General features: G+C 47.0%; 20 non-coding genes and 1 pseudogene across 20 annotated transcripts; all 21 read left to right on the top strand.

Annotated features, from left to right (window-relative positions):
* Positions 1–274: 274 nt before the first annotated feature.
* On the top strand, positions 275–465 carry LOC142266647 (U2 spliceosomal RNA). The gene has a single exon (XR_012732691.1). It is a non-coding gene; the product is annotated as a U2 spliceosomal RNA (small nuclear RNA).
* A 1,117-nt stretch (positions 466–1,582) lies between these two features.
* On the top strand, positions 1,583–1,773 carry LOC142266645 (U2 spliceosomal RNA). The gene has a single exon (XR_012732689.1). It is a non-coding gene; the product is annotated as a U2 spliceosomal RNA (small nuclear RNA).
* A 1,117-nt stretch (positions 1,774–2,890) lies between these two features.
* LOC142266644 (U2 spliceosomal RNA) lies at positions 2,891–3,081 on the top strand. Its single transcript, XR_012732688.1, has one exon. It is a non-coding gene; the product is annotated as a U2 spliceosomal RNA (small nuclear RNA).
* Positions 3,082–4,198: 1,117 nt separating this feature from the next.
* Positions 4,199–4,389, top strand: LOC142266642 (U2 spliceosomal RNA). The gene has a single exon (XR_012732687.1). It is a non-coding gene; the product is annotated as a U2 spliceosomal RNA (small nuclear RNA).
* A 1,117-nt stretch (positions 4,390–5,506) lies between these two features.
* LOC142266641 (U2 spliceosomal RNA) lies at positions 5,507–5,697 on the top strand. The gene has a single exon (XR_012732686.1). It is a non-coding gene; the product is annotated as a U2 spliceosomal RNA (small nuclear RNA).
* Positions 5,698–6,814: 1,117 nt separating this feature from the next.
* LOC142266640 (U2 spliceosomal RNA) lies at positions 6,815–7,005 on the top strand. The gene has a single exon (XR_012732685.1). It is a non-coding gene; the product is annotated as a U2 spliceosomal RNA (small nuclear RNA).
* Positions 7,006–8,122: 1,117 nt separating this feature from the next.
* Positions 8,123–8,313, top strand: LOC142266639 (U2 spliceosomal RNA). The gene has a single exon (XR_012732684.1). It is a non-coding gene; the product is annotated as a U2 spliceosomal RNA (small nuclear RNA).
* A 1,117-nt stretch (positions 8,314–9,430) lies between these two features.
* LOC142266638 (U2 spliceosomal RNA) lies at positions 9,431–9,621 on the top strand. Its single transcript, XR_012732683.1, has one exon. It is a non-coding gene; the product is annotated as a U2 spliceosomal RNA (small nuclear RNA).
* A 1,117-nt stretch (positions 9,622–10,738) lies between these two features.
* On the top strand, positions 10,739–10,929 carry LOC142266637 (U2 spliceosomal RNA). Its single transcript, XR_012732682.1, has one exon. It is a non-coding gene; the product is annotated as a U2 spliceosomal RNA (small nuclear RNA).
* A 1,117-nt stretch (positions 10,930–12,046) lies between these two features.
* LOC142266636 (U2 spliceosomal RNA) lies at positions 12,047–12,237 on the top strand. Its single transcript, XR_012732681.1, has one exon. It is a non-coding gene; the product is annotated as a U2 spliceosomal RNA (small nuclear RNA).
* A 1,117-nt stretch (positions 12,238–13,354) lies between these two features.
* LOC142266635 (U2 spliceosomal RNA) lies at positions 13,355–13,545 on the top strand. Its single transcript, XR_012732680.1, has one exon. It is a non-coding gene; the product is annotated as a U2 spliceosomal RNA (small nuclear RNA).
* Positions 13,546–14,662: 1,117 nt separating this feature from the next.
* LOC142266633 (U2 spliceosomal RNA) lies at positions 14,663–14,853 on the top strand. Its single transcript, XR_012732678.1, has one exon. It is a non-coding gene; the product is annotated as a U2 spliceosomal RNA (small nuclear RNA).
* A 1,336-nt stretch (positions 14,854–16,189) lies between these two features.
* Positions 16,190–16,373, top strand: LOC142266615 (U2 spliceosomal RNA). The gene has a single exon (XR_012732671.1). It is a non-coding gene; the product is annotated as a U2 spliceosomal RNA (small nuclear RNA).
* Positions 16,374–17,490: 1,117 nt separating this feature from the next.
* LOC142266624 (U2 spliceosomal RNA) lies at positions 17,491–17,632 on the top strand (annotated as a pseudogene).
* Positions 17,633–18,333: 701 nt separating this feature from the next.
* Positions 18,334–18,526, top strand: LOC142266607 (U2 spliceosomal RNA). Its single transcript, XR_012732664.1, has one exon. It is a non-coding gene; the product is annotated as a U2 spliceosomal RNA (small nuclear RNA).
* A 1,117-nt stretch (positions 18,527–19,643) lies between these two features.
* Positions 19,644–19,834, top strand: LOC142266631 (U2 spliceosomal RNA). The gene has a single exon (XR_012732677.1). It is a non-coding gene; the product is annotated as a U2 spliceosomal RNA (small nuclear RNA).
* A 1,116-nt stretch (positions 19,835–20,950) lies between these two features.
* Positions 20,951–21,141, top strand: LOC142266630 (U2 spliceosomal RNA). The gene has a single exon (XR_012732676.1). It is a non-coding gene; the product is annotated as a U2 spliceosomal RNA (small nuclear RNA).
* Positions 21,142–22,258: 1,117 nt separating this feature from the next.
* On the top strand, positions 22,259–22,449 carry LOC142266629 (U2 spliceosomal RNA). Its single transcript, XR_012732675.1, has one exon. It is a non-coding gene; the product is annotated as a U2 spliceosomal RNA (small nuclear RNA).
* Positions 22,450–23,566: 1,117 nt separating this feature from the next.
* Positions 23,567–23,757, top strand: LOC142266628 (U2 spliceosomal RNA). The gene has a single exon (XR_012732674.1). It is a non-coding gene; the product is annotated as a U2 spliceosomal RNA (small nuclear RNA).
* Positions 23,758–24,874: 1,117 nt separating this feature from the next.
* Positions 24,875–25,065, top strand: LOC142266626 (U2 spliceosomal RNA). The gene has a single exon (XR_012732673.1). It is a non-coding gene; the product is annotated as a U2 spliceosomal RNA (small nuclear RNA).
* A 1,117-nt stretch (positions 25,066–26,182) lies between these two features.
* LOC142266614 (U2 spliceosomal RNA) lies at positions 26,183–26,373 on the top strand. Its single transcript, XR_012732670.1, has one exon. It is a non-coding gene; the product is annotated as a U2 spliceosomal RNA (small nuclear RNA).
* Positions 26,374–26,948: the final 575 nt, after the last annotated feature.

Below are 26,948 nucleotides of genomic sequence, written 5' to 3'. Positions count from 1 at the left end.
TCCGTCTTTTTGTATCGTGAATTGGAAAGACTGCAAGGGGGAGGGGAGTTGCTTGCGCCCTAAAGGAGGAGTTATTCAGATTCATTGCAGTGGGCGGCGGCTGCAAAACGCACCATTCTTCTTGTTTTTGCTCTGCAAAGCAGCCTTTTCAAGGGTTGGCTTGGGTGACAAAATGTCTTGTGTAGGCGTGGGTTTGTCTCCCTCTCGCTCTCTCTCCCTAAGATGTGTCCGGCATAGGCCAGGGTGCCACTCGAGGCCCAAACCAATTCTGGTTATCGCTTCTCGGCCTTTTGGCTAAGATCAAGTGTAGTATCTGTTCTTATCAGTTTAATATCTGATACGTCCCCTATCTGGGGACCATATATTAAATGGATTTTTAGAACAGGGAGATGGAAAAAGAGCTTGCTCTGTCCACTCCACGCATTGACCTGGTATTGCAGTACCTCCAGGAACGGTGCACCCCTTCTTAACCCAGTTTCCAAAAGCAGAACTCGATTCACCTGATTCATATTAGCCCGATTAGCGAATTGAAATGAATTTTTATCTAACACACTTTTTACTTGCTTTATTCATCCAAATAGCAAACTCATCACCACTCAACTTCACCAACTCTGCTATGTCCCGTGCAGTATCTTGTTGTCAGTCTAATCTAGATCATGTGTAATTGAATGGAATAGATCCCTTTTGGACAAAGTGGAGTCAGATGCTGCAGTGACCACAGGCGTGAGAGGATCTACAATTGGCATCTGGTGTTATCTCTCTGCTTCCACTCCAAATAAAGTTACCTGTTGTTACCTGAACGTCAAATACTAAGAATGGGCGGCCTATGAAAGAATTAGTACTTTCATTAAGTATACTAAACCGGCTAATTGGGAATAGACAAACTGTAAAAAGCCCTCTGAGAAAGCCCCTCTCTAACCTTTGTTAGTAAGCTTTTCTGTAGCCTGCCTGTTGATGTATTTTCGGTTTGAACAGTGCACAACATGAAGAGACGGAACACTGGCGGCTTGTCACAATGCCCCCCGATGACATCACAATAGCGCTGCTGCCTAGAAAACAAGCTGCGCAGAAGAAGTTGTTCTTTGGGTGGGAGGGTGGGCTAGTGGAAGGAGGGGGCAATCTCTTTTTTTCCCGGGTGGTAGGGGGATGACAGGAGAAGGGAAGCGGGTGGTGAGAAAGGTACAGAGGGCAGGGTTTGGGGGCTGGGAAGGAAAGGGAAAAGATTAGGGTTTGGGGATGATGAAAGGGCTTTCTACGGGTAAGGATGGCAAAGGGTGGCAGTGACGGAAAGTCAGGCAACCTGTCCTGTCCGTCTTTTTGTATCGTGAATTGGAAAGACTGCAAGGGGGAGGGGAGTTGCTTGCGCCCTAAAGGAGGAGTTATTCAGATTCATTGCAGTGGGCGGCGGCTGCAAAACGCACCATTCTTCTTGTTTTTGCTCTGCAAAGCAGCCTTTTCAAGGGTTGGCTTGGGTGACAAAATGTCTTGTGTAGGCGTGGGTTTGTCTCCCTCTCGCTCTCTCTCCCTAAGATGTGTCCGGCATAGGCCAGGGTGCCACTCGAGGCCCAAACCAATTCTGGTTATCGCTTCTCGGCCTTTTGGCTAAGATCAAGTGTAGTATCTGTTCTTATCAGTTTAATATCTGATACGTCCCCTATCTGGGGACCATATATTAAATGGATTTTTAGAACAGGGAGATGGAAAAAGAGCTTGCTCTGTCCACTCCACGCATTGACCTGGTATTGCAGTACCTCCAGGAACGGTGCACCCCTTCTTAACCCAGTTTCCAAAAGCAGAACTCGATTCACCTGATTCATATTAGCCCGATTAGCGAATTGAAATGAATTTTTATCTAACACACTTTTTACTTGCTTTATTCATCCAAATAGCAAACTCATCACCACTCAACTTCACCAACTCTGCTATGTCCCGTGCAGTATCTTGTTGTCAGTCTAATCTAGATCATGTGTAATTGAATGGAATAGATCCCTTTTGGACAAAGTGGAGTCAGATGCTGCAGTGACCACAGGTGTGAGAGGATCTACAATTGGCATCTGGTGTTATCTCTCTGCTTCCACTCCAAATAAAGTTACCTGTTGTTACCTGAACGTCAAATACTAAGAATGGGCGGCCTATGAAAGAATTAGTACTTTCATTAAGTATACTAAACCGGCTAATTGGGAATAGACAAACTGTAAAAAGCCCTCTGAGAAAGCCCCTCTCTAACCTTTGTTAGTAAGCTTTTCTGTAGCCTGCCTGTTGATGTATTTTCGGTTTGAACAGTGCACAACATGAAGAGACGGAACACTGGCGGCTTGTCACAATGCCCCCCGATGACATCACAATAGCGCTGCTGCCTAGAAAACAAGCTGCGCAGAAGAAGTTGTTCTTTGGGTGGGAGGGTGGGCTAGTGGAAGGAGGGGGCAATCTCTTTTTTTCCCGGGTGGTAGGGGGATGACAGGAGAAGGGAAGCGGGTGGTGAGAAAGGTACAGAGGGCAGGGTTTGGGGGCTGGGAAGGAAAGGGAAAAGATTAGGGTTTGGGGATGATGAAAGGGCTTTCTACGGGTAAGGATGGCAAAGGGTGGCAGTGACGGAAAGTCAGGCAACCTGTCCTGTCCGTCTTTTTGTATCGTGAATTGGAAAGACTGCAAGGGGGAGGGGAGTTGCTTGCGCCCTAAAGGAGGAGTTATTCAGATTCATTGCAGTGGGCGGCGGCTGCAAAACGCACCATTCTTCTTGTTTTTGCTCTGCAAAGCAGCCTTTTCAAGGGTTGGCTTGGGTGACAAAATGTCTTGTGTAGGCGTGGGTTTGTCTCCCTCTCGCTCTCTCTCCCTAAGATGTGTCCGGCATAGGCCAGGGTGCCACTCGAGGCCCAAACCAATTCTGGTTATCGCTTCTCGGCCTTTTGGCTAAGATCAAGTGTAGTATCTGTTCTTATCAGTTTAATATCTGATACGTCCCCTATCTGGGGACCATATATTAAATGGATTTTTAGAACAGGGAGATGGAAAAAGAGCTTGCTCTGTCCACTCCACGCATTGACCTGGTATTGCAGTACCTCCAGGAACGGTGCACCCCTTCTTAACCCAGTTTCCAAAAGCAGAACTCGATTCACCTGATTCATATTAGCCCGATTAGCGAATTGAAATGAATTTTTATCTAACACACTTTTTACTTGCTTTATTCATCCAAATAGCAAACTCATCACCACTCAACTTCACCAACTCTGCTATGTCCCGTGCAGTATCTTGTTGTCAGTCTAATCTAGATCATGTGTAATTGAATGGAATAGATCCCTTTTGGACAAAGTGGAGTCAGATGCTGCAGTGACCACAGGTGTGAGAGGATCTACAATTGGCATCTGGTGTTATCTCTCTGCTTCCACTCCAAATAAAGTTACCTGTTGTTACCTGAACGTCAAATACTAAGAATGGGCGGCCTATGAAAGAATTAGTACTTTCATTAAGTATACTAAACCGGCTAATTGGGAATAGACAAACTGTAAAAAGCCCTCTGAGAAAGCCCCTCTCTAACCTTTGTTAGTAAGCTTTTCTGTAGCCTGCCTGTTGATGTATTTTCGGTTTGAACAGTGCACAACATGAAGAGACGGAACACTGGCGGCTTGTCACAATGCCCCCCGATGACATCACAATAGCGCTGCTGCCTAGAAAACAAGCTGCGCAGAAGAAGTTGTTCTTTGGGTGGGAGGGTGGGCTAGTGGAAGGAGGGGGCAATCTCTTTTTTTCCCGGGTGGTAGGGGGATGACAGGAGAAGGGAAGCGGGTGGTGAGAAAGGTACAGAGGGCAGGGTTTGGGGGCTGGGAAGGAAAGGGAAAAGATTAGGGTTTGGGGATGATGAAAGGGCTTTCTACGGGTAAGGATGGCAAAGGGTGGCAGTGACGGAAAGTCAGGCAACCTGTCCTGTCCGTCTTTTTGTATCGTGAATTGGAAAGACTGCAAGGGGGAGGGGAGTTGCTTGCACCCTAAAGGAGGAGTTATTCAGATTCATTGCAGTGGGCGGCGGCTGCAAAACGCACCATTCTTCTTGTTTTTGCTCTGCAAAGCAGCCTTTTCAAGGGTTGGCTTGGGTGACAAAATGTCTTGTGTAGGCGTGGGTTTGTCTCCCTCTCGCTCTCTCTCCCTAAGATGTGTCCGGCATAGGCCAGGGTGCCACTCGAGGCCCAAACCAATTCTGGTTATCGCTTCTCGGCCTTTTGGCTAAGATCAAGTGTAGTATCTGTTCTTATCAGTTTAATATCTGATACGTCCCCTATCTGGGGACCATATATTAAATGGATTTTTAGAACAGGGAGATGGAAAAAGAGCTTGCTCTGTCCACTCCACGCATTGACCTGGTATTGCAGTACCTCCAGGAACGGTGCACCCCTTCTTAACCCAGTTTCCAAAAGCAGAACTCGATTCACCTGATTCATATTAGCCCGATTAGCGAATTGAAATGAATTTTTATCTAACACACTTTTTACTTGCTTTATTCATCCAAATAGCAAACTCATCACCACTCAACTTCACCAACTCTGCTATGTCCCGTGCAGTATCTTGTTGTCAGTCTAATCTAGATCATGTGTAATTGAATGGAATAGATCCCTTTTGGACAAAGTGGAGTCAGATGCTGCAGTGACCACAGGTGTGAGAGGATCTACAATTGGCATCTGGTGTTATCTCTCTGCTTCCACTCCAAATAAAGTTACCTGTTGTTACCTGAACGTCAAATACTAAGAATGGGCGGCCTATGAAAGAATTAGTACTTTCATTAAGTATACTAAACCGGCTAATTGGGAATAGACAAACTGTAAAAAGCCCTCTGAGAAAGCCCCTCTCTAACCTTTGTTAGTAAGCTTTTCTGTAGCCTGCCTGTTGATGTATTTTCGGTTTGAACAGTGCACAACATGAAGAGACGGAACACTGGCGGCTTGTCACAATGCCCCCCGATGACATCACAATAGCGCTGCTGCCTAGAAAACAAGCTGCGCAGAAGAAGTTGTTCTTTGGGTGGGAGGGTGGGCTAGTGGAAGGAGGGGGCAATCTCTTTTTTTCCCGGGTGGTAGGGGGATGACAGGAGAAGGGAAGCGGGTGGTGAGAAAGGTACAGAGGGCAGGGTTTGGGGGCTGGGAAGGAAAGGGAAAAGATTAGGGTTTGGGGATGATGAAAGGGCTTTCTACGGGTAAGGATGGCAAAGGGTGGCAGTGACGGAAAGTCAGGCAACCTGTCCTGTCCGTCTTTTTGTATCGTGAATTGGAAAGACTGCAAGGGGGAGGGGAGTTGCTTGCGCCCTAAAGGAGGAGTTATTCAGATTCATTGCAGTGGGCGGCGGCTGCAAAACGCACCATTCTTCTTGTTTTTGCTCTGCAAAGCAGCCTTTTCAAGGGTTGGCTTGGGTGACAAAATGTCTTGTGTAGGCGTGGGTTTGTCTCCCTCTCGCTCTCTCTCCCTAAGATGTGTCCGGCATAGGCCAGGGTGCCACTCGAGGCCCAAACCAATTCTGGTTATCGCTTCTCGGCCTTTTGGCTAAGATCAAGTGTAGTATCTGTTCTTATCAGTTTAATATCTGATACGTCCCCTATCTGGGGACCATATATTAAATGGATTTTTAGAACAGGGAGATGGAAAAAGAGCTTGCTCTGTCCACTCCACGCATTGACCTGGTATTGCAGTACCTCCAGGAACGGTGCACCCCTTCTTAACCCAGTTTCCAAAAGCAGAACTCGATTCACCTGATTCATATTAGCCCGATTAGCGAATTGAAATGAATTTTTATCTAACACACTTTTTACTTGCTTTATTCATCCAAATAGCAAACTCATCACCACTCAACTTCACCAACTCTGCTATGTCCCGTGCAGTATCTTGTTGTCAGTCTAATCTAGATCATGTGTAATTGAATGGAATAGATCCCTTTTGGACAAAGTGGAGTCAGATGCTGCAGTGACCACAGGTGTGAGAGGATCTACAATTGGCATCTGGTGTTATCTCTCTGCTTCCACTCCAAATAAAGTTACCTGTTGTTACCTGAACGTCAAATACTAAGAATGGGCGGCCTATGAAAGAATTAGTACTTTCATTAAGTATACTAAACCGGCTAATTGGGAATAGACAAACTGTAAAAAGCCCTCTGAGAAAGCCCCTCTCTAACCTTTGTTAGTAAGCTTTTCTGTAGCCTGCCTGTTGATGTATTTTCGGTTTGAACAGTGCACAACATGAAGAGACGGAACACTGGCGGCTTGTCACAATGCCCCCCGATGACATCACAATAGCGCTGCTGCCTAGAAAACAAGCTGCGCAGAAGAAGTTGTTCTTTGGGTGGGAGGGTGGGCTAGTGGAAGGAGGGGGCAATCTCTTTTTTTCCCGGGTGGTAGGGGGATGACAGGAGAAGGGAAGCGGGTGGTGAGAAAGGTACAGAGGGCAGGGTTTGGGGGCTGGGAAGGAAAGGGAAAAGATTAGGGTTTGGGGATGATGAAAGGGCTTTCTACGGGTAAGGATGGCAAAGGGTGGCAGTGACGGAAAGTCAGGCAACCTGTCCTGTCCGTCTTTTTGTATCGTGAATTGGAAAGACTGCAAGGGGGAGGGGAGTTGCTTGCGCCCTAAAGGAGGAGTTATTCAGATTCATTGCAGTGGGCGGCGGCTGCAAAACGCACCATTCTTCTTGTTTTTGCTCTGCAAAGCAGCCTTTTCAAGGGTTGGCTTGGGTGACAAAATGTCTTGTGTAGGCGTGGGTTTGTCTCCCTCTCGCTCTCTCTCCCTAAGATGTGTCCGGCATAGGCCAGGGTGCCACTCGAGGCCCAAACCAATTCTGGTTATCGCTTCTCGGCCTTTTGGCTAAGATCAAGTGTAGTATCTGTTCTTATCAGTTTAATATCTGATACGTCCCCTATCTGGGGACCATATATTAAATGGATTTTTAGAACAGGGAGATGGAAAAAGAGCTTGCTCTGTCCACTCCACGCATTGACCTGGTATTGCAGTACCTCCAGGAACGGTGCACCCCTTCTTAACCCAGTTTCCAAAAGCAGAACTCGATTCACCTGATTCATATTAGCTCGATTAGCGAATTGAAATGAATTTTTATCTAACACACTTTTTACTTGCTTTATTCATCCAAATAGCAAACTCATCACCACTCAACTTCACCAACTCTGCTATGTCCCGTGCAGTATCTTGTTGTCAGTCTAATCTAGATCATGTGTAATTGAATGGAATAGATCCCTTTTGGACAAAGTGGAGTCAGATGCTGCAGTGACCACAGGTGTGAGAGGATCTACAATTGGCATCTGGTGTTATCTCTCTGCTTCCACTCCAAATAAAGTTACCTGTTGTTACCTGAACGTCAAATACTAAGAATGGGCGGCCTATGAAAGAATTAGTACTTTCATTAAGTATACTAAACCGGCTAATTGGGAATAGACAAACTGTAAAAAGCCCTCTGAGAAAGCCCCTCTCTAACCTTTGTTAGTAAGCTTTTCTGTAGCCTGCCTGTTGATGTATTTTCGGTTTGAACAGTGCACAACATGAAGAGACGGAACACTGGCGGCTTGTCACAATGCCCCCCGATGACATCACAATAGCGCTGCTGCCTAGAAAACAAGCTGCGCAGAAGAAGTTGTTCTTTGGGTGGGAGGGTGGGCTAGTGGAAGGAGGGGGCAATCTCTTTTTTTCCCGGGTGGTAGGGGGATGACAGGAGAAGGGAAGCGGGTGGTGAGAAAGGTACAGAGGGCAGGGTTTGGGGGCTGGGAAGGAAAGGGAAAAGATTAGGGTTTGGGGATGATGAAAGGGCTTTCTACGGGTAAGGATGGCAAAGGGTGGCAGTGACGGAAAGTCAGGCAACCTGTCCTGTCCGTCTTTTTGTATCGTGAATTGGAAAGACTGCAAGGGGGAGGGGAGTTGCTTGCGCCCTAAAGGAGGAGTTATTCAGATTCATTGCAGTGGGCGGCGGCTGCAAAACGCACCATTCTTCTTGTTTTTGCTCTGCAAAGCAGCCTTTTCAAGGGTTGGCTTGGGTGACAAAATGTCTTGTGTAGGCGTGGGTTTGTCTCCCTCTCGCTCTCTCTCCCTAAGATGTGTCCGGCATAGGCCAGGGTGCCACTCGAGGCCCAAACCAATTCTGGTTATCGCTTCTCGGCCTTTTGGCTAAGATCAAGTGTAGTATCTGTTCTTATCAGTTTAATATCTGATACGTCCCCTATCTGGGGACCATATATTAAATGGATTTTTAGAACAGGGAGATGGAAAAAGAGCTTGCTCTGTCCACTCCACGCATTGACCTGGTATTGCAGTACCTCCAGGAACGGTGCACCCCTTCTTAACCCAGTTTCCAAAAGCAGAACTCGATTCACCTGATTCATATTAGCCCGATTAGCGAATTGAAATGAATTTTTATCTAACACACTTTTTACTTGCTTTATTCATCCAAATAGCAAACTCATCACCACTCAACTTCACCAACTCTGCTATGTCCCGTGCAGTATCTTGTTGTCAGTCTAATCTAGATCATGTGTAATTGAATGGAATAGATCCCTTTTGGACAAAGTGGAGTCAGATGCTGCAGTGACCACAGGTGTGAGAGGATCTACAATTGGCATCTGGTGTTATCTCTCTGCTTCCACTCCAAATAAAGTTACCTGTTGTTACCTGAACGTCAAATACTAAGAATGGGCGGCCTATGAAAGAATTAGTACTTTCATTAAGTATACTAAACCGGCTAATTGGGAATAGACAAACTGTAAAAAGCCCTCTGAGAAAGCCCCTCTCTAACCTTTGTTAGTAAGCTTTTCTGTAGCCTGCCTGTTGATGTATTTTCGGTTTGAACAGTGCACAACATGAAGAGACGGAACACTGGCGGCTTGTCACAATGCCCCCCGATGACATCACAATAGCGCTGCTGCCTAGAAAACAAGCTGCGCAGAAGAAGTTGTTCTTTGGGTGGGAGGGTGGGCTAGTGGAAGGAGGGGGCAATCTCTTTTTTTCCCGGGTGGTAGGGGGATGACAGGAGAAGGGAAGCGGGTGGTGAGAAAGGTACAGAGGGCAGGGTTTGGGGGCTGGGAAGGAAAGGGAAAAGATTAGGGTTTGGGGATGATGAAAGGGCTTTCTACGGGTAAGGATGGCAAAGGGTGGCAGTGACGGAAAGTCAGGCAACCTGTCCTGTCCGTCTTTTTGTATCGTGAATTGGAAAGACTGCAAGGGGGAGGGGAGTTGCTTGCGCCCTAAAGGAGGAGTTATTCAGATTCATTGCAGTGGGCGGCGGCTGCAAAACGCACCATTCTTCTTGTTTTTGCTCTGCAAAGCAGCCTTTTCAAGGGTTGGCTTGGGTGACAAAATGTCTTGTGTAGGCGTGGGTTTGTCTCCCTCTCGCTCTCTCTCCCTAAGATGTGTCCGGCATAGGCCAGGGTGCCACTCGAGGCCCAAACCAATTCTGGTTATCGCTTCTCGGCCTTTTGGCTAAGATCAAGTGTAGTATCTGTTCTTATCAGTTTAATATCTGATACGTCCCCTATCTGGGGACCATATATTAAATGGATTTTTAGAACAGGGAGATGGAAAAAGAGCTTGCTCTGTCCACTCCACGCATTGACCTGGTATTGCAGTACCTCCAGGAACGGTGCACCCCTTCTTAACCCAGTTTCCAAAAGCAGAACTCGATTCACCTGATTCATATTAGCCCGATTAGCGAATTGAAATGAATTTTTATCTAACACACTTTTTACTTGCTTTATTCATCCAAATAGCAAACTCATCACCACTCAACTTCACCAACTCTGCTATGTCCCGTGCAGTATCTTGTTGTCAGTCTAATCTAGATCATGTGTAATTGAATGGAATAGATCCCTTTTGGACAAAGTGGAGTCAGATGCTGCAGTGACCACAGGTGTGAGAGGATCTACAATTGGCATCTGGTGTTATCTCTCTGCTTCCACTCCAAATAAAGTTACCTGTTGTTACCTGAACGTCAAATACTAAGAATGGGCGGCCTATGAAAGAATTAGTACTTTCATTAAGTATACTAAACCGGCTAATTGGGAATAGACAAACTGTAAAAAGCCCTCTGAGAAAGCCCCTCTCTAACCTTTGTTAGTAAGCTTTTCTGTAGCCTGCCTGTTGATGTATTTTCGGTTTGAACAGTGCACAACATGAAGAGACGGAACACTGGCGGCTTGTCACAATGCCCCCCGATGACATCACAATAGCGCTGCTGCCTAGAAAACAAGCTGCGCAGAAGAAGTTGTTCTTTGGGTGGGAGGGTGGGCTAGTGGAAGGAGGGGGCAATCTCTTTTTTTCCCGGGTGGTAGGGGGATGACAGGAGAAGGGAAGCGGGTGGTGAGAAAGGTACAGAGGGCAGGGTTTGGGAGCTGGGAAGGAAAGGGAAAAGATTAGGGTTTGGGGATGATGAAAGGGCTTTCTACGGGTAAGGATGGCAAAGGGTGGCAGTGACGGAAAGTCAGGCAACCTGTCCTGTCCGTCTTTTTGTATCGTGAATTGGAAAGACTGCAAGGGGGAGGGGAGTTGCTTGCGCCCTAAAGGAGGAGTTATTCAGATTCATTGCAGTGGGCGGCGGCTGCAAAACGCACCATTCTTCTTGTTTTTGCTCTGCAAAGCAGCCTTTTCAAGGGTTGGCTTGGGTGACAAAATGTCTTGTGTAGGCGTGGGTTTGTCTCCCTCTCGCTCTCTCTCCCTAAGATGTGTCCGGCATAGGCCAGGGTGCCACTCGAGGCCCAAACCAATTCTGGTTATCGCTTCTCGGCCTTTTGGCTAAGATCAAGTGTAGTATCTGTTCTTATCAGTTTAATATCTGATACGTCCCCTATCTGGGGACCATATATTAAATGGATTTTTAGAACAGGGAGATGGAAAAAGAGCTTGCTCTGTCCACTCCACGCATTGACCTGGTATTGCAGTACCTCCAGGAACGGTGCACCCCTTCTTAACCCAGTTTCCAAAAGCAGAACTCGATTCACCTGATTCATATTAGCCCGATTAGCGAATTGAAATGAATTTTTATCTAACACACTTTTTACTTGCTTTATTCATCCAAATAGCAAACTCATCACCACTCAACTTCACCAACTCTGCTATGTCCCGTGCAGTATCTTGTTGTCAGTCTAATCTAGATCATGTGTAATTGAATGGAATAGATCCCTTTTGGACAAAGTGGAGTCAGATGCTGCAGTGACCACAGGTGTGAGAGGATCTACAATTGGCATCTGGTGTTATCTCTCTGCTTCCACTCCAAATAAAGTTACCTGTTGTTACCTGAACGTCAAATACTAAGAATGGGCGGCCTATGAAAGAATTAGTACTTTCATTAAGTATACTAAACCGGCTAATTGGGAATAGACAAACTGTAAAAAGCCCTCTGAGAAAGCCCCTCTCTAACCTTTGTTAGTAAGCTTTTCTGTAGCCTGCCTGTTGATGTATTTTCGGTTTGAACAGTGCACAACATGAAGAGACGGAACACTGGCGGCTTGTCACAATGCCCCCCGATGACATCACAATAGCGCTGCTGCCTAGAAAACAAGCTGCGCAGAAGAAGTTGTTCTTTGGGTGGGAGGGTGGGCTAGTGGAAGGAGGGGGCAATCTCTTTTTTTCCCGGGTGGTAGGGGGATGACAGGAGAAGGGAAGCGGGTGGTGAGAAAGGTACAGAGGGCAGGGTTTGGGGGCTGGGAAGGAAAGGGAAAAGATTAGGGTTTGGGGATGATGAAAGGGCTTTCTACGGGTAAGGATGGCAAAGGGTGGCAGTGACGGAAAGTCAGGCAACCTGTCCTGTCCGTCTTTTTGTATCGTGAATTGGAAAGACTGCAAGGGGGAGGGGAGTTGCTTGCGCCCTAAAGGAGGAGTTATTCAGATTCATTGCAGTGGGCGGCGGCTGCAAAACGCACCATTCTTCTTGTTTTTGCTCTGCAAAGCAGCCTTTTCAAGGGTTGGCTTGGGTGACAAAATGTCTTGTGTAGGCGTGGGTTTGTCTCCCTCTCGCTCTCTCTCCCTAAGATGTGTCCGGCATAGGCCAGGGTGCCACTCGAGGCCCAAACCAATTCTGGTTATCGCTTCTCGGCCTTTTGGCTAAGATCAAGTGTAGTATCTGTTCTTATCAGTTTAATATCTGATACGTCCCCTATCTGGGGACCATATATTAAATGGATTTTTAGAACAGGGAGATGGAAAAAGAGCTTGCTCTGTCCACTCCACGCATTGACCTGGTATTGCAGTACCTCCAGGAACGGTGCACCCCTTCTTAACCCAGTTTCCAAAAGCAGAACTCGATTCACCTGATTCATATTAGCCCGATTAGCGAATTGAAATGAATTTTTATCTAACACACTTTTTACTTGCTTTATTCATCCAAATAGCAAACTCATCACCACTCAACTTCACCAACTCTGCTATGTCCCGTGCAGTATCTTGTTGTCAGTCTAATCTAGATCATGTGTAATTGAATGGAATAGATCCCTTTTGGACAAAGTGGAGTCAGATGCTGCAGTGACCACAGGTGTGAGAGGATCTACAATTGGCATCTGGTGTTATCTCTCTGCTTCCACTCCAAATAAAGTTACCTGTTGTTACCTGAACGTCAAATACTAAGAATGGGCGGCCTATGAAAGAATTAGTACTTTCATTAAGTATACTAAACCGGCTAATTGGGAATAGACAAACTGTAAAAAGCCCTCTGAGAAAGCCCCTCTCTAACCTTTGTTAGTAAGCTTTTCTGTAGCCTGCCTGTTGATGTATTTTCGGTTTGAACAGTGCACAACATGAAGAGACGGAACACTGGCGGCTTGTCACAATGCCCCCCGATGACATCACAATAGCGCTGCTGCCTAGAAAACAAGCTGCGCAGAAGAAGTTGTTCTTTGGGTGGGAGGGTGGGCTAGTGGAAGGAGGGGGCAATCTCTTTTTTTCCCGGGTGGTAGGGGGATGACAGGAGAAGGGAAGCGGGTGGTGAGAAAGGTACAGAGGGCAGGGTTTGGGGGCTGGGAAGGAAAGGGAAAAGATTAGGGTTTGGGGATGATGAAAGGGCTTTCTACGGGTAAGGATGGCAAAGGGTGGCAGTGACGGAAAGTCAGGCAACCTGTCCTGTCCGTCTTTTTGTATCGTGAATTGGAAAGACTGCAAGGGGGAGGGGAGTTGCTTGCGCCCTAAAGGAGGAGTTATTCAGATTCATTGCAGTGGGCGGCGGCTGCAAAACGCACCATTCTTCTTGTTTTTGCTCTGCAAAGCAGCCTTTTCAAGGGTTGGCTTGGGTGACAAAATGTCTTGTGTAGGCGTGGGTTTGTCTCCCTCTCGCTCTCTCTCCCTAAGATGTGTCCGGCATAGGCCAGGGTGCCACTCGAGGCCCAAACCAATTCTGGTTATCGCTTCTCGGCCTTTTGGCTAAGATCAAGTGTAGTATCTGTTCTTATCAGTTTAATATCTGATACGTCCCCTATCTGGGGACCATATATTAAATGGATTTTTAGAACAGGGAGATGGAAAAAGAGCTTGCTCTGTCCACTCCACGCATTGACCTGGTATTGCAGTACCTCCAGGAACGGTGCACCCCTTCTTAACCCAGTTTCCAAAAGCAGAACTCGATTCACCTGATTCATATTAGCCCGATTAGCGAATTGAAATGAATTTTTATCTAACACACTTTTTACTTGCTTTATTCATCCAAATAGCAAACTCATCACCACTCAACTTCACCAACTCTGCTATGTCCCGTGCAGTATCTTGTTGTCAGTCTAATCTAGATCATGTGTAATTGAATGGAATAGATCCCTTTTGGACAAAGTGGAGTCAGATGCTGCAGTGACCACAGGTGTGAGAGGATCTACAATTGGCATCTGGTGTTATCTCTCTGCTTCCACTCCAAATAAAGTTACCTGTTGTTACCTGAACGTCAAATACTAAGAATGGGCGGCCTATGAAAGAATTAGTACTTTCATTAAGTATACTAAACCGGCTAATTGGGAATAGACAAACTGTAAAAAGCCCTCTGAGAAAGCCCCTCTCTAACCTTTGTTAGTAAGCTTTTCTGTAGCCTGCCTGTTGATGTATTTTCGGTTTGAACAGTGCACAACATGAAGAGACGGAACACTGGCGGCTTGTCACAATGCCCCCCGATGACATCACAATAGCGCTGCTGCCTAGAAAACAAGCTGCGCAGAAGAAGTTGTTCTTTGGGTGGGAGGGTGGGCTAGTGGAAGGAGGGGGCAATCTCTTTTTTTCCCGGGTGGTAGGGGGATGACAGGAGAAGGGAAGCGGGTGGTGAGAAAGGTACAGAGGGCAGGGTTTGGGGGCTGGGAAGGAAAGGGAAAAGATTAGGGTTTGGGGATGATGAAAGGGCTTTCTACGGGTAAGGATGGCAAAGGGTGGCAGTGACGGAAAGTCAGGCAACCTGTCCTGTCCGTCTTTTTGTATCGTGAATTGGAAAGACTGCAAGGGGGAGGGGAGTTGCTTGCGCCCTAAAGGAGGAGTTATTCAGATTCATTGCAGTGGGCGGCGGCTGCAAAACGCACCATTCTTCTTGTTTTTGCTCTGCAAAGCAGCCTTTTCAAGGGTTGGCTTGGGTGACAAAATGTCTTGTGTAGGCGTGGGTTTGTCTCCCTCTCGCTCTCTCTCCCTAAGATGTGTCCGGCATAGGCCAGGGTGCCACTCGAGGCCCAAACCAATTCTGGTTATCGCTTCTCGGCCTTTTGGCTAAGATCAAGTGTAGTATCTGTTCTTATCAGTTTAATATCTGATACGTCCCCTATCTGGGGACCATATATTAAATGGATTTTTAGAACAGGGAGATGGAAAAAGAGCTTGCTCTGTCCACTCCACGCATTGACCTGGTATTGCAGTACCTCCAGGAACGGTGCACCCCTTCTTAACCCAGTTTCCAAAAGCAGAACTCGATTCACCTGATTCATATTAGCCCGATTAGCGAATTGAAATGAATTTTTATCTAACACACTTTTTACTTGCTTTATTCATCCAAATAGCAAACTCATCACCACTCAACTTCACCAACTCTGCTATGTCCCGTGCAGTATCTTGTTGTCAGTCTAATCTAGATCATGTGTAATTGAATGGAATAGATCCCTTTTGGACAAAGTGGAGTCAGATGCTGCAGTGACCACAGGTGTGAGAGGATCTACAATTGGCATCTGGTGTTATCTCTCTGCTTCCACTCCAAATAAAGTTACCTGTTGTTACCTGAACGTCAAATACTAAGAATGGGCGGCCTATGAAAGAATTAGTACTTTCATTAAGTATACTAAACCGGCTAATTGGGAATAGACAAACTGTAAAAAGCCCTCTGAGAAAGCCCCTCTCTAACCTTTGTTAGTAAGCTTTTCTGTAGCCTGCCTGTTGATGTATTTTCGGTTTGAACAGTGCACAACATGAAGAGACGGAACACTGGCGGCTTGTCACAATGCCCCCCGATGACATCACAATAGCGCTGCTGCCTAGAAAACAAGCTGCGCAGAAGAAGTTGTTCTTTGGGTGGGAGGGTGGGCTAGTGGAAGGAGGGGGCAATCTCTTTTTTTCCCGGGTGGTAGGGGGATGACAGGAGAAGGGAAGCGGGTGGTGAGAAAGGTACAGAGGGCAGGGTTTGGGGGCTGGGAAGGAAAGGGAAAAGATTAGGGTTTGGGGATGATGAAAGGGCTTTCTACGGGTAAGGATGGCAAAGGGTGGCAGTGACGGAAAGTCAGGCAACCTGTCCTGTCCGTCTTTTTGTATCGTGAATTGGAAAGACTGCAAGGGGGAGGGGAGTTGCTTGCGCCCTAAAGGAGGAGTTATTCAGATTCATTGCAGTGGGCGGCAGCTGCAAAACGCACCATTCTTCTTGTTTTTGCTCTGCAAAGCAGCCTTTTCAAGGGTTGGCTTGGGTGACAAAATGTCTTGTGTAGGCGTGGGTTTGTCTCCCTCTCGCTCTCTCTCCCTAAGATGTGTCCGGCATAGGCCAGGGTGCCACTCGAGGCCCAAACCAATTCTGGTTATCGCTTCTCGGCCTTTTGGCTAAGATCAAGTGTAGTCCCTTCATTGGGTTTGCCTTGGTCTTGGCTGGGAGGGGCCCGGGCTTGCACGACCGCCGGCCTCGGGGATTGTTGCGCCTTTTGGTGCTTACGTCCCCTTGTGGCTGGTGGTTCCTGGGCTCGGGAGGCGATCATCCAGGCACTGCGCTTTTGTGTGGTGGCCTGCTGGCCTTCGGGGCTACCTTGATTCTGAAAATTGCGGATGAAATCTCATCTGTTCTTATCAGTTTAATATCTGATACGTCCCCTATCTGGGGACCATATATTAAATGGATTTTTAGAACAGGGAGATGGAAAAAGAGCTTGCTCTGTCCACTCCACGCATTGACCTGGTATTGCAGTACCTCCAGGAACGGTGCACCCCTTCTTAACCCAGTTTCCAAAAGCAGAACTCGATTCACCTGATTCATATTAGCCCGATTAGCGAATTGAAATGAATTTTTATCTAACACACTTTTTACTTGCTTTATTCATCCAAATAGCAAACTCATCACCACTCAACTTCACCAACTCTGCTATGTCCCGTGCAGTATCTTGTTGTCAGTCTAATCTAGATCATGTGTAATTGAATGGAATAGATCCCTTTTGGACAAAGTGGAGTCAGATGCTGCAGTGACCACAGGTGTGAGAGGATCTACAATTGGCATCTGGTGTTATCTCTCTGCTTCCACTCCAAATAAAGTTACCTGTTGTTACCTGAACGTCAAATACTAAGAATGGGCGGCCTATGAAAGAATTAGTACTTTCATTAAGTATACTAAACCGGCTAATTGGGAATAGACAAACTGTAAAAAGCCCTCTGAGAAAGCCCCTCTCTAACCTTTGTTAGTAAGCTTTTCTGTAGCCTGCCTGTTGATGTATTTTCGGTTTGAACAGTGCACAACATGAAGAGACGGAACACTGGCGGCTTGTCACAATGCCCCCCGATGACATCACAATAGCGCTGCTGCCTAGAAAACAAGCTGCGCAGAAGAAGTTGTTCTTTGGGTGGGAGGGTGGGCTAGTGGAAGGAGGGGGCAATCTCTTTTTTTCCCGGGTGGTAGGGGGATGACAGGAGAAGGGAAGCGGGTGGTGAGAAAGGTACAGAGGGCAGGGTTTGGGGGCTGGGAAGGAAAGGGAAAAGATTAGGGTTTGGGGATGATGAAAGGGCTTTCTACGGGTAAGGATGGCAAAGGGTGGCAGTGACGGAAAGTCAGGCAACCTGTCCTGTCCGTCTTTTTGTATCGTGAATTGGAAAGACTGCAAGGGGGAGGGGAGTTGCTTGCGCCCTAAAGGAGGAGTTATTCAGATTCATTGCAGTGGGCGGCGGCTGCAAAACGCACCATTCTTCTTGTTTTTGCTCTGCAAAGCAGCCTTTTCAAGGGTTGGCTTGGGTGACAAAATGTCTTGTGTAGGCGTGGGTTTGTCTCCCTCTCGCTCTCTCTCCCTAAGATGTGTCCGGCATAGGCCAGGGTGCCACTCGAGGCCCAAACCAATTCTGGTTATCGCTTCTCGGCCTTTTGGCTAAGATCAAGTGTAGTATCGTTCGAAAAGGTGGTTTAAGGCTCCGGCCACCTTAGTACAATGATGCAATGCACACTGGAAGGTTGCGCTTGTTAGTACTTTGGGAGGATAGTATATCCATCTAGAGGAAACCATGGCCCTACCAGGATCGAGGCTATTAGACTGAGTAAGTGTGGGGGCTATGGTGCAATGTGCCCCAGGATTGACGACCCTGGAGTGAGTCTGAGCTTGCTGGCTTTGTACCCCGGCAAGCCTTGGGCTCTGTAGCACACCGTACCTTGCCCTTTCATACTTTCTGAGCATATTGCTCTATCCCGGCCTTCTGGCTAGGAAGGGAAATTTTTATAATCATGGTCGGAGGTCCGTTCAGCTTTGGGCTGAGAAACCAACACCCGGTTGGAGGTCCGGGTCAGCTTCGGCTGAGAAACCAACACCCGGTTGGAGGTCCGGGTCAGCTTCGGCTGAGAAACCAACACCCGGTTGGAGGTCCGGGTCAGCTTCGGCTGAGAAACCAACACCCGGTTGGAGGTCCGGTTAGCCTTGGGCTGAGAAACCAACACCGGTTGACGGTCCGGGCAGTTTCGGCTGCAAAACCAACAACTAGTAGCTCTCTACTCCACTTGGGTAAGATGCCTGGGTGGACGCTGGGAGCAACGACAAGGCTCAACCAGGCTGCGGCTTGGGGGAGCACCGAAGATCCCTGACCCTTGCTGTGGCCTTCTGGCTCGGAGGGACGGGGTTGATTTTTGGGGACCCTCTCCTCACGGAGGGGTCCACACGAATCCTAGCCTTTGCACTGTTTTTGGTGTGACTTCGGTCATGCATTTTTTGCGGTGCTTTGGAAAGCTTCATTAAATCAAAAATCTGTTCTTATCAGTTTAATATCTGATACGTCCCCTATCTGGGGACCATATATTAAATGGATTTTTAGAACAGGGAGATGGAAAAAGAGCTTGCTCTGTCCACTCCACGCATTGACCTGGTATTGCAGTACCTCCAGGAACGGTGCACCCCTTCTTAACCCAGTTTCCAAAAGCAGAACTCGATTCACCTGATTCATATTAGCCCGATTAGCGAATTGAAATGAATTTTTATCTAACACACTTTTTACTTGCTTTATTCATCCAAATAGCAAACTCATCACCACTCAACTTCACCAACTCTGCTATGTCCCATGCAGTATCTTGTTGTCAGTCTAATCTAGATCATGTGTAATTGAATGGAATAGATCCCTTTTGGACAAAGTGGAGTCAGATGCTGCAGTGACCACAGGTGTGAGAGGATCTACAATTGGCATCTGGTGTTATCTCTCTGCTTCCACTCCAAATAAAGTTACCTGTTGTTACCTGAACGTCAAATACTAAGAATGGGCGGCCTATGAAAGAATTAGTACTTTCATTAAGTATACTAAACCGGCTAATTGGGAATAGACAAACTGTAAAAAGCCCTCTGAGAAAGCCCCTCTCTAACCTTTGTTAGTAAGCTTTTCTGTAGCCTGCCTGTTGATGTATTTTCGGTTTGAACAGTGCACAACATGAAGAGACGGAACACTGGCGGCTTGTCACAATGCCCCCCGATGACATCACAATAGCGCTGCTGCCTAGAAAACAAGCTGCGCAGAAGAAGTTGTTCTTTGGGTGGGAGGGTGGGCTAGTGGAAGGAGGGGGCAATCTCTTTTTTTCCCGGGTGGTAGGGGGATGACAGGAGAAGGGAAGCGGGTGGTGAGAAAGGTACAGAGGGCAGGGTTTGGGGGCTGGGAAGGAAAGGGAAAAGATTAGGGTTTGGGGATGATGAAAGGGCTTTCTACGGGTAAGGATGGCAAAGGGTGGCAGTGACGGAAAGTCAGGCAACCTGTCCTGTCCGTCTTTTTGTATCGTGAATTGGAAAGACTGCAAGGGGGAGGGGAGTTGCTTGCGCCCTAAAGGAGGAGTTATTCAGATTCATTGCAGTGGGCGGCGGCTGCAAAACGCACCATTCTTCTTGTTTTTGCTCTGCAAAGCAGCCTTTTCAAGGGTTGGCTTGGGTGACAAAATGTCTTGTGTAGGCGTGGGTTTGTCTCCCTCTCGCTCTCTCTCCCTAAGATGTGTCCGGCATAGGCCAGGGTGCCACTCGAGGCCCAAACCAATTCTGGTTATCGCTTCTCGGCCTTTTGGCTAAGATCAAGTGTAGTATCTGTTCTTATCAGTTTAATATCTGATACGTCCCCTATCTGGGGACCATATATTAAATGGATTTTTAGAACAGGGAGATGGAAAAAGAGCTTGCTCTGTCCACTCCACGCATTGACCTGGTATTGCAGTACCTCCAGGAACGGTGCACCCCTTCTTAACCCAGTTTCCAAAAGCAGAACTCGATTCACCTGATTCATATTAGCCCGATTAGCGAATTGAAATGAATTTTTATCTAACACACTTTTTACTTGCTTTATTCATCCAAATAGCAAACTCATCACCACTCAACTTCACCAACTCTGCTATGTCCCGTGCAGTATCTTGTTGTCAGTCTAATCTAGATCATGTGTAATTGAATGGAATAGATCCCTTTTGGACAAAGTGGAGTCAGATGCTGCAGTGACCACAGGTGTGAGAGGATCTACAATTGGCATCTGGTGTTATCTCTCTGCTTCCACTCCAAATAAAGTTACCTGTTGTTACCTGAACGTCAAATACTAAGAATGGGCGGCCTATGAAAGAATTAGTACTTTCATTAAGTATACTAAACCGGCTAATTGGGAATAGACAAACTGTAAAAAGCCCTCTGAGAAAGCCCCTCTCTAACCTTTGTTAGTAAGCTTTTCTGTAGCCTGCCTGTTGATGTATTTTCGGTTTGAACAGTGCACAACATGAAGAGACGGAACACTGGCGGCTTGTCACAATGCCCCCCGATGACATCACAATAGCGCTGCTGCCTAGAAAACAAGCTGCGCAGAAGAAGTTGTTCTTTGGGTGGGAGGGTGGGCTAGTGGAAGGAGGGGGCAATCTCTTTTTTTCCCGGGTGGTAGGGGGATGACAGGAGAAGGGAAGCGGGTGGTGAGAAAGGTACAGAGGGCAGGGTTTGGGGGCTGGGAAGGAAATGGAAAAGATTAGGGTTTGGGGATGATGAAAGGGCTTTCTACGGGTAAGGATGGCAAAGGGTGGCAGTGACGGAAAGTCAGGCAACCTGTCCTGTCCGTCTTTTTGTATCGTGAATTGGAAAGACTGCAAGGGGGAGGGGAGTTGCTTGCGCCCTAAAGGAGGAGTTATTCAGATTCATTGCAGTGGGCGGCGGCTGCAAAACGCACCATTCTTCTTGTTTTGCTCTGCAAAGCAGCCTTTTCAAGGGTTGGCTTGGGTGACAAAATGTCTTGTGTAGGCGTGGGTTTGTCTCCCTCTCGCTCTCTCTCCCTAAGATGTGTCCGGCATAGGCCAGGGTGCCACTCGAGGCCCAAACCAATTCTGGTTATCGCTTCTCGGCCTTTTGGCTAAGATCAAGTGTAGTATCTGTTCTTATCAGTTTAATATCTGATACGTCCCCTATCTGGGGACCATATATTAAATGGATTTTTAGAACAGGGAGATGGAAAAAGAGCTTGCTCTGTCCACTCCACGCATTGACCTGGTATTGCAGTACCTCCAGGAACGGTGCACCCCTTCTTAACCCAGTTTCCAAAAGCAGAACTCGATTCACCTGATTCATATTAGCCCGATTAGCGAATTGAAATGAATTTTTATCTAACACACTTTTTACTTGCTTTATTCATCCAAATAGCAAACTCATCACCACTCAACTTCACCAACTCTGCTATGTCCCGTGCAGTATCTTGTTGTCAGTCTAATCTAGATCATGTGTAATTGAATGGAATAGATCCCTTTTGGACAAAGTGGAGTCAGATGCTGCAGTGACCACAGGTGTGAGAGGATCTACAATTGGCATCTGGTGTTATCTCTCTGCTTCCACTCCAAATAAAGTTACCTGTTGTTACCTGAACGTCAAATACTAAGAATGGGCGGCCTATGAAAGAATTAGTACTTTCATTAAGTATACTAAACCGGCTAATTGGGAATAGACAAACTGTAAAAAGCCCTCTGAGAAAGCCCCTCTCTAACCTTTGTTAGTAAGCTTTTCTGTAGCCTGCCTGTTGATGTATTTTCGGTTTGAACAGTGCACAACATGAAGAGACGGAACACTGGCGGCTTGTCACAATGCCCCCCGATGACATCACAATAGCGCTGCTGCCTAGAAAACAAGCTGCGCAGAAGAAGTTGTTCTTTGGGTGGGAGGGTGGGCTAGTGGAAGGAGGGGGCAATCTCTTTTTTTCCCGGGTGGTAGGGGGATGACAGGAGAAGGGAAGCGGGTGGTGAGAAAGGTACAGAGGGCAGGGTTTGGGGGCTGGGAAGGAAAGGGAAAAGATTAGGGTTTGGGGATGATGAAAGGGCTTTCTACGGGTAAGGATGGCAAAGGGTGGCAGTGACGGAAAGTCAGGCAACCTGTCCTGTCCGTCTTTTTGTATCGTGAATTGGAAAGACTGCAAGGGGGAGGGGAGTTGCTTGCGCCCTAAAGGAGGAGTTATTCAGATTCATTGCAGTGGGCGGCGGCTGCAAAACGCACCATTCTTCTTGTTTTTGCTCTGCAAAGCAGCCTTTTCAAGGGTTGGCTTGGGTGACAAAATGTCTTGTGTAGGCGTGGGTTTGTCTCCCTCTCGCTCTCTCTCCCTAAGATGTGTCCGGCATAGGCCAGGGTGCCACTCGAGGCCCAAACCAATTCTGGTTATCGCTTCTCGGCCTTTTGGCTAAGATCAAGTGTAGTATCTGTTCTTATCAGTTTAATATCTGATACGTCCCCTATCTGGGGACCATATATTAAATGGATTTTTAGAACAGGGAGATGGAAAAAGAGCTTGCTCTGTCCACTCCACGCATTGACCTGGTATTGCAGTACCTCCAGGAACGGTGCACCCCTTCTTAACCCAGTTTCCAAAAGCAGAACTCGATTCACCTGATTCATATTAGCCCGATTAGCGAATTGAAATGAATTTTTATCTAACACACTTTTTACTTGCTTTATTCATCCAAATAGCAAACTCATCACCACTCAACTTCACCAACTCTGCTATGTCCCGTGCAGTATCTTGTTGTCAGTCTAATCTAGATCGTGTGTAATTGAATGGAATAGATCCCTTTTGGACAAAGTGGAGTCAGATGCTGCAGTGACCACAGGTGTGAGAGGATCTACAATTGGCATCTGGTGTTATCTCTCTGCTTCCACTCCAAATAAAGTTACCTGTTGTTACCTGAACGTCAAATACTAAGAATGGGCGGCCTATGAAAGAATTAGTACTTTCATTAAGTATACTAAACCGGCTAATTGGGAATAGACAAACTGTAAAAAGCCCTCTGAGAAAGCCCCTCTCTAACCTTTGTTAGTAAGCTTTTCTGTAGCCTGCCTGTTGATGTATTTTCGGTTTGAACAGTGCACAACATGAAGAGACGGAACACTGGCGGCTTGTCACAATGCCCCCCGATGACATCACAATAGCGCTGCTGCCTAGAAAACAAGCTGCGCAGAAGAAGTTGTTCTTTGGGTGGGAGGGTGGGCTAGTGGAAGGAGGGGGCAATCTCTTTTTTTCCCGGGTGGTAGGGGGATGACAGGAGAAGGGAAGCGGGTGGTGAGAAAGGTACAGAGGGCAGGGTTTGGGGGCTGGGAAGGAAAGGGAAAAGATTAGGGTTTGGGGATGATGAAAGGGCTTTCTACGGGTAAGGATGGCAAAGGGTGGCAGTGACGGAAAGTCAGGCAACCTGTCCTGTCCGTCTTTTTGTATCGTGAATTGGAAAGACTGCAAGGGGGAGGGGAGTTGCTTGCGCCCTAAAGGAGGAGTTATTCAGATTCATTGCAGTGGGCGGCGGCTGCAAAACGCACCATTCTTCTTGTTTTTGCTCTGCAAAGCAGCCTTTTCAAGGGTTGGCTTGGGTGACAAAATGTCTTGTGTAGGCGTGGGTTTGTCTCCCTCTCGCTCTCTCTCCCTAAGATGTGTCCGGCATAGGCCAGGGTGCCACTCGAGGCCCAAACCAATTCTGGTTATCGCTTCTCGGCCTTTTGGCTAAGATCAAGTGTAGTATCTGTTCTTATCAGTTTAATATCTGATACGTCCCCTATCTGGGGACCATATATTAAATGGATTTTTAGAACAGGGAGATGGAAAAAGAGCTTGCTCTGTCCACTCCACGCATTGACCTGGTATTGCAGTACCTCCAGGAACGGTGCACCCCTTCTTAACCCAGTTTCCAAAAGCAGAACTCGATTCACCTGATTCATATTAGCCCGATTAGCGAATTGAAATGAATTTTTATCTAACACACTTTTTACTTGCTTTATTCATCCAAATAGCAAACTCATCACCACTCAACTTCACCAACTCTGCTATGTCCCGTGCAGTATCTTGTTGTCAGTCTAATCTAGATCATGTGTAATTGAATGGAATAGATCCCTTTTGGACAAAGTGGAGTCAGATGCTGCAGTGACCACAGGTGTGAGAGGATCTACAATTGGCATCTGGTGTTATCTCTCTGCTTCCACTCCAAATAAAGTTACCTGTTGTTACCTGAACGTCAAATACTAAGAATGGGCGGCCTATGAAAGAATTAGTACTTTCATTAAGTATACTAAACCGGCTAATTGGGAATAGACAAACTGTAAAAAGCCCTCTGAGAAAGCCCCTCTCTAACCTTTGTTAGTAAGCTTTTCTGTAGCCTGCCTGTTGATGTATTTTCGGTTTGAACAGTGCACAACATGAAGAGACGGAACACTGGCGGCTTGTCACAATGCCCCCCGATGACATCACAATAGCGCTGCTGCCTAGAAAACAAGCTGCGCAGAAGAAGTTGTTCTTTGGGTGGGAGGGTGGGCTAGTGGAAGGAGGGGGCAATCTCTTTTTTTCCCGGGTGGTAGGGGGATGACAGGAGAAGGGAAGCGGGTGGTGAGAAAGGTACAGAGGGCAGGGTTTGGGGGCTGGGAAGGAAAGGGAAAAGATTAGGGTTTGGGGATGATGAAAGGGCTTTCTACGGGTAAGGATGGCAAAGGGTGGCAGTGACGGAAAGTCAGGCAACCTGTCCTGTCCGTCTTTTTGTATCGTGAATTGGAAAGACTGCAAGGGGGAGGGGAGTTGCTTGCGCCCTAAAGGAGGAGTTATTCAGATTCATTGCAGTGGGCGGCGGCTGCAAAACGCACCATTCTTCTTGTTTTTGCTCTGCAAAGCAGCCTTTTCAAGGGTTGGCTTGGGTGACAAAATGTCTTGTGTAGGCGTGGGTTTGTCTCCCTCTCGCTCTCTCTCCCTAAGATGTGTCCGGCATAGGCCAGGGTGCCACTCGAGGCCCAAACCAATTCTGGTTATCGCTTCTCGGCCTTTTGGCTAAGATCAAGTGTAGTATCTGTTCTTATCAGTTTAATATCTGATACGTCCCCTATCTGGGGACCATATATTAAATGGATTTTTAGAACAGGGAGATGGAAAAAGAGCTTGCTCTGTCCACTCCACGCATTGACCTGGTATTGCAGTACCTCCAGGAACGGTGCACCCCTTCTTAACCCAGTTTCCAAAAGCAGAACTCGATTCACCTGATTCATATTAGCCCGATTAGCGAATTGAAATGAATTTTTATCTAACACACTTTTTACTTGCTTTATTCATCCAAATAGCAAACTCATCACCACTCAACTTCACCAACTCTGCTATGTCCCGTGCAGTATCTTGTTGTCAGTCTAATCTAGATCATGTGTAATTGAATGGAATAGATCCCTTTTGGACAAAGTGGAGTCAGATGCTGCAGTGACCACAGGTGTGAGAGGATCTACAATTGGCATCTGGTGTTATCTCTCTGCTTCCACTCCAAATAAAGTTACCTGTTGTTACCTGAACGTCAAATACTAAGAATGGGCGGCCTATGAAAGAATTAGTACTTTCATTAAGTATACTAAACCGGCTAATTGGGAATAGACAAACTGTAAAAAGCCCTCTGAGAAAGCCCCTCTCTAACCTTTGTTAGTAAGCTTTTCTGTAGCCTGCCTGTTGATGTATTTTCGGTTTGAACAGTGCACAACATGAAGAGACGGAACACTGGCGGCTTGTCACAATGCCCCCCGATGACATCACAATAGCGCTGCTGCCTAGAAAACAAGCTGCGCAGAAGAAGTTGTTCTTTGGGTGGGAGGGTGGGCTAGTGGAAGGAGGGGGCAATCTCTTTTTTTCCCGGGTGGTAGGGGGATGACAGGAGAAGGGAAGCGGGTGGTGAGAAAGGTACAGAGGGCAGGGTTTGGGGGCTGGGAAGGAAAGGGAAAAGATTAGGGTTTGGGGATGATGAAAGGGCTTTCTACGGGTAAGGATGGCAAAGGGTGGCAGTGACGGAAAGTCAGGCAACCTGTCCTGTCCGTCTTTTTGTATCGTGAATTGGAAAGACTGCAAGGGGGAGGGGAGTTGCTTGCGCCCTAAAGGAGGAGTTATTCAGATTCATTGCAGTGGGCGGCGGCTGCAAAACGCACCATTCTTCTTGTTTTTGCTCTGCAAAGCAGCCTTTTCAAGGGTTGGCTTGGGTGACAAAATGTCTTGTGTAGGCGTGGGTTTGTCTCCCTCTCGCTCTCTCTCCCTAAGATGTGTCCGGCATAGGCCAGGGTGCCACTCGAGGCCCAAACCAATTCTGGTTATCGCTTCTCGGCCTTTTGGCTAAGATCAAGTGTAGTATCTGTTCTTATCAGTTTAATATCTGATACGTCCCCTATCTGGGGACCATATATTAAATGGATTTTTAGAACAGGGAGATGGAAAAAGAGCTTGCTCTGTCCACTCCACGCATTGACCTGGTATTGCAGTACCTCCAGGAACGGTGCACCCCTTCTTAACCCAGTTTCCAAAAGCAGAACTCGATTCACCTGATTCATATTAGCCCGATTAGCGAATTGAAATGAATTTTTATCTAACACACTTTTTACTTGCTTTATTCATCCAAATAGCAAACTCATCACCACTCAACTTCACCAACTCTGCTATGTCCCGTGCAGTATCTTGTTGTCAGTCTAATCTAGATCATGTGTAATTGAATGGAATAGATCCCTTTTGGACAAAGTGGAGTCAGATGCTGCAGTGACCACAGGTGTGAGAGGATCTACAATTGGCATCTGGTGTTATCTCTCTGCTTCCACTCCAAATAAAGTTACCTGTTGTTACCTGAACGTCAAATACTAAGAATGGGCGGCCTATGAAAGAATTAGTACTTTCATTAAGTATACTAAACCGGCTAATTGGGAATAGACAAACTGTAAAAAGCCCTCTGAGAAAGCCCCTCTCTAACCTTTGTTAGTAAGCTTTTCTGTAGCCTGCCTGTTGATGTATTTTCGGTTTGAACAGTGCACAACATGAAGAGACGGAACACTGGCGGCTTGTCACAATGCCCCCCGATGACATCACAATAG

Source organism: Anomaloglossus baeobatrachus, unplaced genomic scaffold, assembly GCF_048569485.1.
Source record: "Anomaloglossus baeobatrachus isolate aAnoBae1 unplaced genomic scaffold, aAnoBae1.hap1 Scaffold_2884, whole genome shotgun sequence".
NCBI classification, from domain to species: domain Eukaryota; kingdom Metazoa; phylum Chordata; class Amphibia; order Anura; family Aromobatidae; genus Anomaloglossus; species Anomaloglossus baeobatrachus.
Note: the sequence above shows the minus strand (reverse complement) of the source record. Positions and strands in the feature narration are given on the sequence as shown.